The sequence below is a fragment of the Camellia sinensis genome, chromosome 9 (genome assembly GCF_055761805.1).
Source record: "Camellia sinensis isolate YWXY chromosome 9, ASM5576180v1, whole genome shotgun sequence".
Taxonomy (NCBI): Eukaryota; Viridiplantae; Streptophyta; class Magnoliopsida; order Ericales; family Theaceae; genus Camellia; species Camellia sinensis.
This window is the reverse complement of record NC_138969.1, coordinates 62,495,816-62,513,946: the sequence shown is the minus strand read 5'-3', so window position 1 is coordinate 62,513,946 and position 18,131 is coordinate 62,495,816. Positions and strand designations below refer to the sequence as shown.

At 38.2% G+C, this 18,131-nt stretch overlaps 3 long non-coding RNA genes and 1 pseudogene across 4 annotated transcripts; 2 read left to right on the top strand and 2 right to left on the bottom strand.

Annotated features, from left to right (window-relative positions):
• Positions 1-1,754: 1,754 nt before the first annotated feature.
• LOC145798618 (uncharacterized) lies at positions 1,755-3,017 on the bottom strand. The gene is made up of 2 exons (XR_014339777.1): positions 2,984-3,017; positions 1,755-2,041 (listed from the first exon to the last, which is right to left on the bottom strand). It is a non-coding gene; the product is annotated as an uncharacterized LOC145798618 (long non-coding RNA).
• Positions 2,115-3,483, top strand: LOC145798619 (uncharacterized). The gene is made up of 2 exons (XR_014339778.1): positions 2,115-3,008; positions 3,362-3,483. It is a non-coding gene; the product is annotated as an uncharacterized LOC145798619 (long non-coding RNA).
• Positions 3,358-6,402, bottom strand: LOC114321362 (uncharacterized). Of its 2 annotated transcripts, XR_014339776.1 has the most exons (6): positions 6,265-6,402; positions 5,619-6,187; positions 4,978-5,060; positions 4,012-4,057; positions 3,865-3,919; positions 3,358-3,442 (listed from the first exon to the last, which is right to left on the bottom strand). It is a non-coding gene; the product is annotated as an uncharacterized LOC114321362 (long non-coding RNA). The 2 variants fall into 2 exon arrangements; XR_014339775.1 differs by lacking the exon at positions 6,265-6,402 and having other exon boundaries at positions 5,619-6,239.
• A 2,768-nt stretch (positions 6,403-9,170) lies between these two features.
• Positions 9,171-17,187, top strand: LOC145788972 (taxadiene 5-alpha hydroxylase-like; annotated as a pseudogene).
• The last annotated feature ends 944 nt before the right edge of the window (positions 17,188-18,131 follow it).

The following is an 18,131-nucleotide window of genomic DNA, read 5'->3' as shown; positions in this document are numbered from 1 at the left end:
ACACTTTACATTTGTTTTTTTTTCCAATATGGGACCATTTTACTTCAAAAAGTTCCAACAGTCTCTCCCTCAAATGTAAACTTATACAACGGGCAAAGTTTTTGCTCGAGTCTAATTTACTACTCTAACATTGTGTCTTATGCCTTGTAATGAGGTTTGTAAGAAACTCCTCCAGAAAGACAGTGGAACTATCTTATGCAACATTTCAAAAACATAGGATGATTATAAAAACAAAAACATGTGGGAAAGAATGTTTCTTTAGCAATGAATCCTTAGCAATCGATTCTTATATTTATCTCAAGTGAACATGAGGACCAACGATATTGAGGAAATATAAAATGACACACATTAAAAAGACATAGGATCTCCATTTAAAAAAAGAAATCTATTGCATGCCCCTTTTGGAAAGAAGTGCTTTAGTCACTAGGGTAATGTTCAAGTAACTCCTGTATAGTTTATGGTTTATATGTCCAAGTCCAACAAATATTGACATACAACATTTATTCATACATATCAACATCATCAATTAAGGAAAATATTGCAGGCCTTATTTTGAAGGAAGTTCTTAGTTACTATAGAAACATCCAAGCAAATTGAATAGTAACATGTGATCAGTTTTAGTTCTCAATCAATAAAAATCAAAAGATTAGTTCCAAAACCAAACCGTTAAACCCTTGTGAGCATGCTTGTAACTACAAAGGCAACAACTAAGTCTACCTACTATGGAATTTGTTAGCTATCTGAGCTTACTAATTTTATTACTTGTTTTCCTTCTCCTAACCGAGAAATCTTCCAAAAGGCTCCCACAAACAAGATATATGTGGAACACCAAAAATTGAGAAAATTTTAAATATAATAATAAAAAATAAAAAAAACAAAAAAAACATATACTAAATCCATGAACAAGCTATATGTGAAACACATCAAATTTTGATAGCATGAAAAACAACTATTGTCCATCGTCAAATTCCTAACTCCAGCATTGAGTACAACCTACCTTGTCTTGCCTTGCCACCCACCAAAATATATATATGGTTATTGTAACAAGTAGCTAACATTAAGGGTTAGTCCAATAGATGAGTTACCAAATGTAATATCTAAATTCGAGTTTACTGTTATGTAGCTTCCCCTTCCTCTACCAATTTATATATATATATATATATAGTAGTAAGCATCCACTTTACTCCATGTTTTGTTCACAAAGGTCCATCCAAAAGCACATGCCAATTGCCTTCCACTTTCTTTCGTTTTTCTCTCTTTCTTTTTTTATATATTTTTTATGAGCAAGAAAATCAAGCTGAGGGAAGTGCAGAAAGAATCAAAGTTAAACCAAACCAGAGAGAGAGAGAACAAAAGTAGAACTCATCATTTCTGCACAACTCAAAAGAGCAACAGAAAAACTTCCCCAAAACTCCCAAATCACTACAGGAAAATTGACTTTTACCAATGCTTCAAAAATGCCGCTATAGGCTTGAAAAACGCTGCAATAGTTTTTTATGACATTTAATATTTTTGTCACAGATATGACTGTCGTTATAACTTAGCAACGTTTCAAAAACGTCACCAAATCTTTGACACCCACTTACTTTTCCATCACAATTAATGTTTGACGCAATGATGACATCATTTAGTGGCGTTTTTCGAAAAAACACTACCTCCTCATTTTTACACTTGCCTCAGATATGATGTGATGATGACATCATTTAGTGAAGTTTTTTTTTTTCAAAAAAGGCCTTTTTTGTTGAGAATTTAACTAGGAACAAAGATTGAGAATTAATTAAGAATTTATATCAAAGAACACAGATTGGCTCAAATTTGAATTACAATGCCAAATTGAAGACCATAAAATTCCACCTTATCTCCTTGGAGATTTAACCCTACAACTTTCCAAATCTCAATCGTGTACTATCCAACAGTCTGAATTTTCTTCAAATCACCCCCCTATTTTGTTGTTCAACTGTGCAAACCAATCTACAATGCAAATCTTTACTTTGCAACCAGCAGAAGTCAGTTTGTTGACACTAACCATCTTTGTAACACCCTGTTCAAAAATAAAATGAAAATGAGCACACCCGATCAACAAAACTTGATAACACAGTTTGGAAAAGCAATAATTGAGAGAATTTTCAACTTCCACAACAATAAATGAGCACACCTGATCAACAAAACTTGTTACCACAGCCTCTAATAGCTAATTATCCCAATTGCTTTCTACCCTCTCAGATGAAATTATACACTTGTTAGCAATTTCTATATATCACTTTATTAAAACCAGCATAATTAACTACACACAGAAAAACACTGGCACAAACTAAACTACTGATAAATCTGCAATGGCTACCCTTATGTTGCTAACAACTTTCTGCATCAATAATAATAATTAAATGCTGGCACAATTTAGAAGAAGTAAAGAAATTGATAAATTGATGATGCCAATTCATCCTCGTCCCAGAGTGTGTATATGTGTAAAGTTTCCACAAACAAAAATAATCCCACACAAACAAAATAAAAAAGAAAAAGTCCTATCACTCACAAGACTACCAATTCTCCGTTAAGGGTAAGTAACCATCTGAACAGTTCAACTTGTTACAACTTTTGATTGAATTCAATGAAAAAGTAACTACTTGACAGCAGATTTTAACAAGAAAACATACACGTCCCATTATATTCAAATTGGAATTCAAGACCCATAAAATGCCCAAACGCAACAATTACACTTAAACCCTCTAAGGGTTTATAGTTAAAGCCCTTATAATCATAAAGATCAAAAAAATTTCAAAATCAAAGCCAAATCCATAGCAGAATCCCAACCCAATTTGCAGAATTTAATCATTAGAACAATAATTACCCAAAAAAAAAATAAATCAAATCAAATCAAATCAAACCATCACAAATTGAAGCAAGTAGTCCAACAAAAATTAAATATTAGCCAGGTATATGACTAATGTTATTAATGCTAAAAAGGGATTCATTTGAGGCTTACCCAGAATTAGAAAACTTGTTGAGAAGTTGAACCCTATGTTACATGGACTCTTCAAATTAAATCAAATACCCGTGTCGGACACCCGACACTCGGACAAGGGTATGGGATATGTGTCGGATACTTTTCAACGGATACTTCTTATATAATTGTATATAACACTATTATTATATGTATATATTATTATATAATTGCTATAAATGTCATTTTGACACTATAAGTTACATATAATACCATTTTATCTCACATATTAGATTAAAAATATAAAAATATGACATTTTTTTGCCGAGTCCGTGTATCCTTAAATTTATAATTTGATGAGTCCGACCTCTAGATACATACCCGCACCTGACACCCCGTACCCGAGTCCATGTAACATAGGTTGAACCTGGGCGTTTCAGGGATTTGTGGGTTTTTTGGAGATTTGGGAGACACCTGAAAGAAAAGGAAGGAAAGCAACCCCTTTTGTGGTGGACAATGAAAAAAAAAAAAAAAAAAAAGAACTTTTAGAAAGACAGTTTAGAGAAAGACCAAGAAAGAGAAGAAGCTTTGAGGAGATTGACAACTGTTATGACATTTTGTGTTCTTCCCAATGGGAAATGGACAACCCTTTTCTGGTTGACAATGACAAATCTTTCATATGCAATAAGAAATCCCAAACATCAGTTAATCAAACATTCACATTTATTAGTCCTTTTAACATATCACACTTTGTCTCAACAAGTAGATAATCTCTCTGCTTATAAAATAAGAAATCCCAAACATTAAAGGTATCCCTTAAACAAAGATTAATGCCCAATCAACTTGAGGCCACTATAGATGAATTTAAAAAAGAAAAAGAAAAAGAAAAAAAACGAAATCAGTCACACTGCAGTCACTATTACCTCCCCAAGGCCAAGTCCAACCACATGTTTGGTTATTAACCTAGCAGTCACACTGCTGCAGAGAGAATAAACAACAAAGAAATCAGCCACTTGTTCTTTTTTGCTATGATATTAATAACCAAGAGAGTAACTTGATAAGATTCTTACAACATTTTTTTCTTCTCCACATCACCAAATTACAGAGGATCTCAAGCTGAAAGAAAAATAGACAATGAAACAAAGTATGAGTGAGTATGCAATACAATAAAAACCAACCATGTTCCTGTTCAGTAAAGCATTAATAGAAATGATATTCCCATTCTCTTTTAAACTTATCACTCTATTTTTTGTCTTTTAGCCTCTCACAAGTGGAGTGTGAATATCATTGCTCTACCTTATATTCAATAAAAAAAATCAAATATTGTATATCTAACAATCATGAATACTGTCAAGAATATAGCTGTCCAGAATAGATACACCTCAAACATATGACCCTTTTCTTATTTGACTGGCCATCTTCATACTTCCCATTTTCAAAAATTTCAACGAATATACTTTCTGAAATTTGATATTTTGTTAACCATCTCATCAAAATCAAATTTTGATATGAACCACACATCCAAAATAACATTTGAATTCTGAACTGAAACATGATATAAACTCCCAAGCATGAATTGTATCAAACTATACTAGTGACAAGCATAAAGCATATTATATGGACTGCAGAAGTACCAAGATTAAATAGAACAAACTTTAGGCCACCAAAGGGTGTCTTTTCCCCCTTTTTTGATGGACCATGATCTAGGTAACTCAACAAAAAATAAAAAATAAACCAAGAGTTGAATGACCAATGTTAGAAACCACAAAACACATTAAGATGCAGAATGATCTTTTTGAGATAATCTTTTATAGCTTCACAAAATAAAAAGCCAGATCATCTACATATAGTTGGTTGCTATTGGTGCAAATCACATTTTTTCTTTCCAAGCAATGACAAATAGTAGTTTATCAATTTAAATGGGAACTACAATGAAACAATTATTAGGAGAGTCAAAAAGCAAGAAAATGCCAGAATGAGATTCCTAAAAAAGGTAAAATAATAGACTAGAGAGACAGAGAAGATCTGATATTTACCATATTAGCAGATCAGAGAGAGAAAGCAGATCTGATCGAAGAGAGGGCAGATCTACATCTCTTCATCGATCAGCTTCTATTCACTGTTTCCAACAATCCACATAAAAAAATCAAACAAATATCTTCCATGAGTTTACTTCATAAAAATTGCAGCAACAGTTACCACATAAAGAAACATGGAATCAATACAACAATTAGTGGCAAATTCATAACCAAACCAAAAATTTCAACAAAAAAATTTCAAAAACTCTAACATACACTATCAAAAACATCAATACTAAAATAAGCCTAAGCCTGGATATGCATTGAACATACAAAGCAAGTTTCAGGAGAGAGAGAATGAAGCTCATTACCTTTATGCCAAAGCGTAGTGCCGAAATGAAAGTAGAACAGATCTAAATCTCAAAGAGAGAAATCTCGAAGAGAGAAACAGATATTTATAAGCAAAAAGAGAGTGTGACTCACAAAAATCAATCAAAGGATTAATCGAAATAGATCTGAACGAAAACAATCGATCGATCAATTGATTGAAAGACAATTTTGACAGGGGCTGATCACAGATCTGTGTTCTCGGATGTATACAATCTAAAAATAAAAAATTAAATTAAAAAAAGAGATAGATAAACGAATTAAATACTCACAAAATCGAAAGAGAGAATCACAAATCTGAACAATCAACCTTCAAATCTGCAAGAATCAACCTTCAAATCATTGACAACCTTCATGGATGAGAGAGAGAGAGAGAGAGAGAGAGAGAGAGAGAGAGAGAAACGTAGATCATTCAACCAAGAGTGACTGATGGCTTTCAACCTCAAGAGCCTTCACAATATCTTCTGTTCAAACTCAATATCGAGGAAACTAAGAGTTTCTGAACATGGTGGTTGTAGAGAGAGGGTTTTGAAAAGGGGATCTGAGTTTCAGAGAGTCTGGAGTGAGATGTTTTTGAAAGGTTTCAAACGGCGAGTAGGTTTTAATATGAACCAGCGTGATCACTACATAGCTAAGTGACGTTGTCTGACCTAGATGTAAGACAACGTTTACACAACGTTTTATAAACACCGTGCAAAGTACTTTTTCTTGTAGTGTCAAGAACAACCCTCAGCCTTAAAAAGCAACAACACAACCTTATGAGTTATAACTTAAAGCTTCCCATAGCAATAAAAATATTCTTCATGAAAGAAAGACCTCCCTAGCCAGCAAAACAGCAACCCTACACCACCAGCAACATCAAAGAACATATCAGCAGCAACAACAAGAACAATAAAAAAGAGCCAAGCCCCTTCGCACCTCAACCATCTTATCACTTCAATGTCTGTCAAGGCAGCTTTGAAAGAAGCTTCAGTTTGAGTTTCCTGATCCCGTCAAGTTAGGTGATAATGCCAGACACTGGGTAATTGCCAATAACAAAACAAGCTTGCCCAAAGAGCGAAACACAAGTATACTAGGTGAATCACGTCATGAACATGCTGGTCTGAGTGGTTAAAGACAGTAGCATTTTGAGCTAACCTGATAACCATGTAGAAGAGGGTCACCCAAAGTCGTTTCTCAAGGTTCCGAAAAGGAGGATCAAACCACCACATAAAAATATCAAAGAGAGAGGCAGGGCAGACCGAACAAACACCACCTGCACCAGTTTAAACAACAAGATCAGCGTTCGCAAGCGAACTGACAGTGAATGAAGATATGGTATACAGATTTGACAAATCTCAAACACATTGAACAAAGAGCTTAAAACTCATTTAGGATTACCCCTGTTAGCTAAAAATTTCCTGAGAGGCTACTTTACCTAGAATAGCTTGCCAACAAAATATTTTGGCTTTGAATGTGCGAAGATTATTCTAGAAAAGAAACGCGAATTGAGAGGAGAAACCTCAAAACCAGAAGATAAATTTTCACAGAAATCATAAAAAGATCTAATCGAATAGGTTCCATTATTTTTATCCCACTTTCATTGCAGCTTATCCTCCATGTCAAGAGTCAAGCAAAGCGAATTAAGTATTCATTAAATTATCCAAAAGGACATGCTCCCAAACAAATAAACTCCTCCTGAATTGCAAACACCACTTGTTCAAGCTTCCATCGAACAAAAGAACATCATTAACCATAACAGATTTCTGAGACAAAATCAAGAATAGTCTAGGAAACTCATCTTTCAAATACCATGCCAAAACATAACTTGACGTAAACCCCTGAACCAATCATAATAGAGAATCCCTCTTGAAAAATATTCCTATTTGCAATGCAAAGACATACTTGAGATCTACCAACATTAAGGTCTTATTTGATAACCTGGTAAGAGTAGGGATTGGATTGGTAATTTGATAAGTTCCACACAGTTGGTGTTTAGTTGCACACCAAAAAAAAAAAAAAAAAAAAGGCATGGATAAACAATCCCATTAAAACAATAAATTCCCAAAAATGCACATATTAGGAATACCATGGGATAAATTTGTCCCATGAGAATGTGTGGCAGAAGACAATTTTGCCTATGCAATATATAAACAATAAAATCAACTTTTATGTAATGAGGTCTTACATGAAATTTCATATATTTAATCCAGACAGGGTTGTATTTTTGGTTGAAATGGGATGGTGTTCAAATTCTATAAAGGACGGGCTGTTCAACTTTGAAAACTTAGCTAAGCTCAAGGCCAATGGTATTCTATTGTACAGCTACTTAATCTTAATAGTACAACAACTATTGTCTTTGTATTGAAGTAGCAAGGAAATCTTTAGCTCCCCTTGTTAGCATAAATGCGGTCTATTTTTGTTTGCATTCATTACAAAGTAAACTAAGCCTAACTAATCACAACATAATGCAACCAACAAGCTGTATACATGGTCTTGAGAAGTAGGTTCATTCCTGTCAATAGCAAGAGCCCTCAAGTCTGCTTTAGGTCTAGATTGATTTTCCTGATAGTTCTTGCACCAGCATGGAAGTTCCATTTTAGGGAAGGATGACATACCATGATACTTTTTGTTTTAACTTGTATGTAGTGCATCTGTTCAATATAAATTAAGACCCTTTCCTCTGATTGGTTACTCCTCTGGGGCATAGCTCAACCATCATTCACCTTCTCTCTCCACTTGTTCTCTCTTCATCATCTCTCCTTTTCAACAGTTTTTCTCTCTCCCCCTCATCATTTGTCTTTCTCCCTTCTACTCAGACCACAACTAAGAAAGTTTTTTAAAACTTCAAAACCCAAATGAAGTTTCTACTTTGGAAAACGGTATATAATGAAAACCCACCTATAATCGCTCGCCATTAGTGAACGCAGAATTGAATTATAAAATGGCCACGTAAAAATCTTAATACTCACAATTTTTTTTCTTGACAAAATGTCCCAAGGACTTCACATTTTCAAGAGAAAAAAAGCCTATTTCTCATCTTATGACCTAAACAAGCCTTACTGAATTTCAAAGACTCCAAAAACAAAAACCAAAAAGAAGCTCCAATTGCTTAAAGACGTATTAAGAACCCCAAAAAATTTTGAAAAACTTATGTTTTTAGTCAAAAATCTTCAAGAGCAAGACGAACAATATCATTTTATCATCAATTCCTATATTATCAAAATCATCGGTGTAAAAAAGGGTGAGAGAGAAAAATGGCAGGGAGAGAGAAAGCAGTGAGGTAAAAAAGTGATGTGAAATGAGGAGATGATGCAAGGGAAAAAATTTCAAATGACAATAATTGTCGTCTCGTCGCACAATAAGAAGATAATGTGTCATTATAGTCATTTGACACCCATGTTTTTCCATTTCTTCTTCTTCTTCCTTTAAAAAGAAAAAAATGCCAGATGACAAGGTGATTAATGGCATTTTTGAACACTAGAATTATGACTCTTGTTTTAATGAACATAACAAATTTTAGTGTACAAATAGTTTTATAATTAAGTTTGGACCTTTGTTGCTGCTCATTGGAAATAGAGCCTCTTTTGGAAGGAAGTGCTGTAGTCACTATGGAAACGTCCAAGCAACTTTTTTGTAGTTTATATGTCCAGCGAATATTAACGACAACATCTATTCATATCAACATCATTTATTACGGAAAACATTGCAGGCCCTTTTCAGAAGGCAGTGCTTTAATCACTAAGAAAATGTCAAAGCAACTCCATTATATAGCTTATATGCCCAACAAATATTGACAACATCTATTCATGTCAACATCATCAACTAAAGAAAACAAAAAGAAAATGACAAGCAAGATTGTAACTACAAAGACAAGAAGTATCTACAAAAAGAAAATGACAAAGCAAGATTGTAACTACAAAGACAACAAGGGCCAATCTCTCTCTCTCTCTCTCTCTACAAAAAGAAAGTGACGAAGCAAACAAGGGCCAATCTCTCTCCTTTGTTTAGGTAAAAGTAGGGTCGTCCTTAACACCTCAAAATTGCCCAATTAAGTATAGTCTTCCACCATCTTAAAGTTTCAAAACCAATATACCACTCTCTCTATTTCCATCAGCCATGGAATTTGTTAACTATTTGAGTTTGCTACTTCTACTTATTCCCCATCTTTCTCTTCCTAACCAAGAAAACTTCCAACAAGCTCCCACCAGGTTCCATGGGATTACCCATCATAGGCCATAGCCTCAGCCTTCTACATGTGATGCGAGCAAACAAGGGTGAGGCATGGTTCCATGAAAGAATAAGAAAGTATGGTCCCATTTCCAAACTCAGCCTCTTTGGAACTCCTACAGTTTTTCTCCAGGGACAGGCTGCAAACAAATTTATATACACGTGTGACAGCAAGACGTTTTCCAACCAGCAACCAGCATCAATGAGGAGAGTCTGTGGTGAGAAAAATATACTGGAGTTGAGTGGTGAAGATCACAAGCGAATAAGGGGAGCATTTGTATCCTTTTTGAAGCCTGAAGCATTAAAACAATATGTTGGGAAGATGGATGAAGAAGTTGGAATGTTAAAACCTACCAAAACCTACCACTACACCTACTCCACCCACTTCACCTACTCCACCTACTACTCCACCTACTACATACCTACCTCCTCTAATCTTCTATATATAGGACTCATTGTAAACATAACATACATCAATCAATAATACATCAATTTTAACATGGTATCAGAGCTATAGGTTAAGCTCTTGGCGCTCTTCGCCTTCTGGCGGGCGGCAACCTTGCCTTAACCGCCCGCCGGACCTCAACCAATTCCTCCAATCACCGCCAATAACCATTGCAGCAACTCAAACCACTGCTAGCTCGAATTGACGCCCACTCTTCTCGCCACCAGTGTTTCATTTCGGCCTACTGCAGATACAGATTGCATCTTCTTCAACCAAAGCTTCGTTTGTTTGCTCACTGCCCGCTGCTGCAACTCCGGGCACCGTCGCCGACCATCCCAACTCGCATGGTTTGCATGCTTCGTGTCCAGCACCTGCAATATTGCTGCGTCTGTCAGCCGTGACTGCTGACCACGACGCCTACCCAATGCGTCGTTGGTCCGTCCATCATCCTTCTCATTCACTGCTCATGCAAGCTACATGTGCTGCCGCCGGACCTCTACACATGCCTTTTCTCTCTCTCTCTCTCTCTCTGTGCGCAATGGCAGATTTCTCGTTTCTTTCAGATAGTAGTGATGAGTGTGCAGTGGAAGATCTCCTCTTGGCACATCTACTCTCTCTCTCAATTTCTTTTACACTCTCGGCATCAACCTCTCTCTCTATCTCTCACAGAGCTTCATACACACACACCCATTCTTCTTTTATTTATTTAATCACACCCACCCAATTTGTTTCACTCTCATTATCACATCCATACACACCCGTATCATGTTGTCTTCCACTTTCTTTTATTTATCCTTTTAAGATACACCCTTATCATGTTGTTCCCAACTTTCTTTATTTTATATATATATATATATATATAATATATATCTTTTTATTATATTATATTACTTCAAACCATTATTTTATTTTTTTTTATCTTTTCTTTTTTTGAACATTCACCATCGCCCCCAACATCCTCCACTCAAAAATATTCTCTCTTTTCTTTATCTATTTTTTATTCTTCTTATTATTATTAACAAAAAAAAAAAAAAAACAAACAAACAAACAAACAAAAACATCTTTTCCAAATTCCATTCATACCATATAGATTTGCTCACCACACCTTGTTTTATTCATCTCCGGAATCTACTTCCATCAAAGCGTTAAAAAAAAAAAAACAAACAAACAAACAAACACTGTCATTGTAGAAGACAGTTTATGGGGTCATGTCGGACCGGTGTAGAAGACAGTTTATGGGGTCATGTCGGACCGTTGTAGAAAAACAGTTTATGGGGTCATGTCGGACCGTTTGTAGAAGACAGTAGAGGACACTGTATGGGGGTGTCATAACGTTGTAGAGGACACGGTATGGTGGTGTCATAATGGTGTAGAGGACACTGGATGGCGGTGTCAGACCGCTGTAGAAGACAGTTTATGGGGTCATGTCGGACCGGTGTAGAAGACAGTTTATGGGGTCATGTCGGACCGTTGTAGAAAAACAGTTTATGGGGTCATGTCGGACCGTTTGTAGAAGACAGTTTATGGGGTCATGTCGGACCGTTGTAGAAGACAGTTTATGGGGTCATGTCGGACCGTTGTAGAAAAACAGTTTATGGGGTGTCGGACCGTTTGTAGAAACTAACCGGAATCTATGTCGGGACAGTTTACAGAGTCTTGTCGGACCCAGAAAGGAGCTAACCGGAATCAATGTCGGGACAGTTTACAGAGTCTTGTCGGACCCATAAAAAAGTGGCACCCTCAAAAGGTGTGCCTAATTTTGTCAAAAGGCGTGCCATCAAAAGGCGTGCCCAATTCATCAAAAGGCGTGCCATCAAAAGGCGTGCCTAACTTATCAAAAAGTGTGCCGGGCATGATGGTGAGGCACGTGAGCGCCTTGGCTAGCGCGCCCGTGGTGTCGGCTGGCGTCGCGCGATGCGCGTGGCTGCCTTGGCTATATAACCAAGACGAAGGCAGAGGCTGAGGCAGAGAAAAAACTGAGAGAAACCTCTGAAAAATCCTTCGTGTTGCTGAGAAAGATAGTTCCGTTTGCTGAGAGAGAGTCTGTAATACTCTGTTGCCCAGAAAATAGTCTGAAACACTTTGTTGCCCAGAAAATGGCCTCGTCCTCGTCTTCCCGTGGACTGCTCACCCTCTTTCCCGACCTCAACGAGTCAACAAGAGAGAGAACTGGTGCGGTGGCACTGGAATCTCAACCAAGCGCCCCGGAGTTTGCTCCGTTGAACTTTCCGATGCGGTCAGTGGAGCAAAGAATGGCAGGGCTGTCGGATGTGGAGGCCAATCAGTATACTTTGAAGGCTTGTGTGGAAAGCATGACGGCGGTCACAAACCTGTCGAACCGGCTGCAGAGTAGGATAAATGAGGTGCAGCATTTAAACTCCCAGCTGGCTCTGCTCCAACGCATGTATAAGGATGCGCGAGCAGAGATAAGCGTGCTAAGGGCAGAAAACAAGGAGCTGAAGCGGAAGGCCACCGTGATGTTCCGATTTGGAGGTCCTCCATATGCTGCAGTGGAGGAGTATGGGGGAGTGAACGTGCTCAGTGGACAAGGAAACACGGAGACCGGACTGGCACGGGACACCCAAGATAAAAGTAAGAAGAAGAGACCTGCAGTAGAATAGAGAAGGGAAAAGAAAAATCCCACTGTGGGTGTGGTTGTTTTGTTTGTATTTTTTTTTTTTTTTTTTTTTTTTGGTTTGTGTAAAATGATGATCGGGGTGAGGCCCGATATGAATAAAATTTTGCAGTTTGTCTTCTTCCTCCGTGTGTGTTTGTTGGTTGGTTTTTTTTTTTTTTTTTTTTTTTTTTTTTTAATAAAATAAATAAATAAATAAAAAAATAAAAGAAAAGGGAAAAAGTGGAGCAACGTGGATGATAAGGTTTTGGGAGTGGAGAATAAAGAAAAGAAAAGAAAAAGAAAGGAAAGGAAAGTGGGGAGGTGGATGCAATGATGGTGGGGGGACAAAAACAGAGAGGGTTGGTTGTAAAGATACTGAAACGTGGGTACCATTCCCAATTCCACCCATCTTTGACGGTGCACTGTATGGAGTTAATTGAGTCCTCTCCTGGTTCCGAAGGAGTTAATTGAGGTGGCTCGTACCAGCTACTTTTGAACCTGTACTGTATGCAAATGATTGCTTACATTGCTTACAGCATGATCTATATGATCCATGATCTATATGATCAAAGGGAGACGCTGCAGCTCCGGTCCAGCTGGTACTTGATACCGTTGCTGCCGACAACGATGCCAGGAGTGGGGTTGCCGAAGACGATGTTGGCTGAGACGGTGGCGTCTTGGAGGACGAAGGGGGGTTTCTTGGGCTGGAGGATGGCCCATATTAGGAGGACGAATATTTGGATGATGAAGATCAAGAGGAGGAGTCCACCGAAAAAAACGCCGGAGCCTCGTCCTGAAGTAACGATGACGATGACTACGAGAGTGAAGTAACAGACATGTCGGGGTTGGTGTGTAAGATGAGGAAAGGGGTTGAAGAGTCTGTCATGAAGAACAATAATTTGTCGACCAAGGCAACACCACAGGCGAAGAAGGAATATGAAATGGAGAAGTATTGCCATAGCAGCTGGTGTTGATTTTCTGGGGGGGAGGACGGTCTGAAGCACCCAGAGTCCCTGAAGGCAGAGGGAAACCCCAAGGGCGAGGTCGGCGACGAAGAGCCTGGGGTGGCAGGAGGAGGATGTGTTGCTCATCGAAGATGTACTAGTGCTAGTGGATAAACGCAACCAGTAGAGGTCCGGCGGGCGGCCAAGGCGAGGCTGCCGCCCGCCGGTGAAGCAGAATTATTAGCTTCTCAACCTTGCTCTGATACCATGTAAGAATTTTTGTATTATTGATTGATATGTTGATTACAAGATTGATTAATTACAATTCCTATACAATCTATATATAGAAGAAAATGTGGTAGTAGGTGTAGTGGAGGTGATAGTGGGTTAGGTGAAGTGGAGTGTGTGGTGAAGTGGAGGTAGGTGAAGTGGAGTGTGTAGTGGAGTAGGTGAAGGTAAAGATGGGAAATTTTAACATCTTCTTGCCGGGATCTAACCCGATCACCCACAAAAAAAAAAAAAAAAAAAAAAACAAAACAAAACAAAACAAAACAACCAAAACCAAAACCAAAGGCCACCATCACAACAACAACAGATTTGTTCTCTTTTCTGCAGACGGCCACCCACCGACCTCACTTCTTCGCCTCTTCCGCCGGTCTTTTCTTCTTGCCTCCGTCCTGGACAGCCCTTGACGGTGCTGCCTCTGTGTTTCCCGCGCTGCCGAGCACGTTCACTCCCTCCTGCTCCTCCACTGCAGCATATGGCGGACCTCCAAATCGGAACATCACGGTGGCCTTCCGCTTCAGCTCCTTGTTTTCCGCCTTTAGCACACTTATCTCTGCTCGCGCATCCTTATACATGCGCTGGAGCAGAGCCAGTTGGGCGTTTAACTGCTGCACCTCATTTGTCCTACTCTGCAGCCGGTGCGACAAGTTTGTGACCGCAGTCATGGTTTCCATACATGACTTCAATGTATACTGATTGGCTTCAATATCCGTTTGCACTGCCATTTTTTGCTCCACCGACCGCATCGGAAAGTTCAACGGAGCAAAACCAGAGGCGTTTGGTTGAGGTTCACGGGCCACCGCACCAGTTATCTCTCTTGTTGACTCGTTGAGGTCGGGAAAGAGAGTGAGCAGACCACGGGAAGACGAGGCCATTTTCTGGGCTACAGAGTGTTACAAAGTTTCTCTCTCCGAAAACGCAGAGTTTTTCAGAGAAGGGTTGGATCCAGAATATTTACAGAGTGTTTCAGAATGACAATGTTCAGAGGTTTCAGCCTGGTTTGGTTTCCACAGCCTCCGCATTGGTTTATATCGACACTGACGACGCGGCCGACACGCCGCTCTGTCACTCACGTGCCTCGCCACGTCTCCGGCTCACCTTTTGATGGCTCGACGCTTTCTGTCGGGCACGCCTTTTGATGAAGTGGGCGCGCCTTTTGAGGGCTCGATATATATATCCATGTATATATATATTTGGGCAGCCTATATACACCATCATACAGTGTATTTTCCAACGGTCCGACATGACCCCATAAACTGTCCCGACATTTGATTCCGGTTAGCTTCTCCATCGGTCCGGTGTGACCTCGTCAACTGTCCAGACTTTATCTGCTACAACGGTCTGCCACAACCATCCAGTGTCCTCTACAACGTTATGACACAACCATCCAGTGTCCTCTACAACGTTATGACACAACCATCCAGTGTCCTCTACAACGTTATGACACAACCATTCAGTGTCTTCACCAACGGTCTGACACGACCATACAGTGTCTCCTATCCTCTTTTATTTTATGTATTAGTCTATTTTCTTGTTTTGTTACTCTCTCCAAACTCAAGTTGGTTAGTTCCTATCCCCCTTGAGTTTGCGGGGGGCTGTTAAAACCTACCAAAACCTACCACTACACCTACTCCACCCACTTCACCTACTCCACCTACTACTCCACCTACTACATACCTACCTCCTCTAATCTTCTATATATAGGACTCATTGTAAACATAACATACATCAATCAATAATACATCAATTTTAACAGAAAGCACATGGAGATGCATTGGCATGGCAAAAATGAGGTCAACATATGTTGCAACTACTGATGTAAATTTCAAAACTCTAGATTTAAATCCATAGTTTTATCTAGTAACTAGTCAATAAAATTATAATGAAATGAAGATGGTCCTTTCTTTACAAAAGCAAATCATGACGTCATGAGTGGAACAAGAGACGCGCATGAGGTTTCTGTTTGGCTAGTAGCTATATGAGAATCTACAAAACCAACCACATACACATGGAGAAATGACAATTTCCATTGGACCTTAGACATGCTAACCTATTAATTTTTCCTCCTTGCATTAATAGTATGAAACAATTTGTTGATAACATAGGTGATGCCTTTGATGAAGACCCTCACATTCAACATTATTTGTTCACTCATATTTGGAATAGAACTAGGAGCAAGAAGAGAAGCACTAAGAGGTTTATTTCAAAACATGATTGAAGGAATGCTGTCAGTACCAGTGAATTTGCTTAGCCTCTAAGCAAGGGCAAAAATGAAAACCATACTCATGGACCTTATAAGTGAGAAAAGGGTAACCTTGGAAAAAAATGGTGCTTCCCTCATCAAGATCTCATCACTTGCTTGCTTAGTATCCGCAATGATGACAATTCAGCTCTACTGTCCAATGAGGAGATTGAGGACAACGCGGTCATTATAATGATTGGAGGATATGACACATCCTCCATCCTCCTTACCTTCTTGATCAGGCTTTTAGCCAATGAACCATCCATTTATGCTGCTATTGTTCAAGGTATGCCCCCAACTAGCTCCCTCATCATGATTCATGAGAAAGATTTAAGAACTGAAAAGATAAAAGGATACTAGAAAATAGAACATACTGAAAAATTATCTATTTTGAGATCACAGAACAAGAGGAGATTGCTAAAAGCAAGACCCTGGGGGAGCTCGTCCCATGGGATGATCTTACCAAGATGAAGTACACATGGAGAGTAGCATTGGAGACTCTTAAGGATAACCCCTCCTGGGTTCTGTTTCTTCAGGAGGGTCCTCAAAGATACAGAATTTGGAGGATATCTAATACCAAAAGGGTGGCAAGTATGTGTAAATATTGCTAATATTTCCATAATTGTAGATTAATTACCAGAACAAATGTGTGTAATGTAAATAAAATAAAAGCTCGAAGTAACACAAATTTCTGATAAACAGGTGGTATGGGCAGCAAGCATGACTCACATGGATGAGACGATTTTCCCAAATCCATCAAAGATCGATCCAACACGCTTTGAGCAACAAGCACCAGCCCCTCCTTACTGCTTTGTGGCATTCGGAGGAGGACCAAGAATGTGTCCTGGGTATGAGTTCGCCAGAATTGAAACACTAGCTATGATTCATTACTCGGTGACCCAGTTCACATGTAAGCTTTCCTGCATTGACGATTATTTCTGCAGAGATCCAATGCCAATTTTCAATCAGGGGCTACCAATTCATATTAAACAAAGAAATCTAATGGTGCGATTTAAGTTCAAGTAGCTTTCATTGACTTTGATGAAAAACAATATTTCCCCTATTGAATAAACCTAATGTATCGGTTTAGTGGAAACAATTCAGCTATAAAAGTAAAAAAATAAATTAAAAAAATCACTTTCTACATTTTATTAACAAGATTTTGCTGCAGCAATTGTGTGCTGCAAGGACCCTTCTTCACAAGGTCAAGGGAATCACTCCTTGACAATTTGATTGATTTTCATGTCCAAGCACTCAAAAGGAATCAGTGGGAGCATTTATGTCACTATTACCATTGTGGTTCCTTATGAAGAAAATGGTGTATAATAAAAATGCCAGTTATTTTGATGACCCTGGGCGTAGCACCATTTCCAAAAAGTTCAAGTTAAGTCTAAATGCTATGTTGCCTTTAGTTCATTTTATCCCAGAGGAACTTTATTGAACTTATGATATTCCACTTTATGAGTGGGGTTATGTGACACATCTATAGGTCATCTGGCTCACCATAACTTCTCAATGGGTAAACATTTTTCTCCACAATGTTCAATTTGTCTAATCTGATGCATAATGAAATTTGGTGAAAACTTCATTTTTGCTTTCTGCCAAATATGAACTTCAAAAGAAGAAATAAAGTTTGTTAAATAACAATTCAACTGCCCACTTAATCAAACTAGAATCTAGAATTATTCTACCAAGAAGTTAGTTGGCTTTTAATCTTTGTCAAGACTAGCATAATGTCTGATCCCTTTTTTCAATATTAAGTGATATTGCAGAAGTATCATCTGAAGTTCATTCAAATCCCTGCTTCCACGGGAATTTTTCCGGCACTAACATAATCAAATTTTATATCAATAAATTATCTAATATCCAAACACACATTAATGTATACTAATTGGGCCTTTTTTTTTAATTATCTAATATCCAAATGCATCTCATTCTAAGACAAGAACATATTAGACTCTACGAACATTCCAAGCTGATTAAGATGGTGAAAACACCTCAAGCCTTAAAACTTCAAATCCTGCTGATCCCCGTATGTTTTAT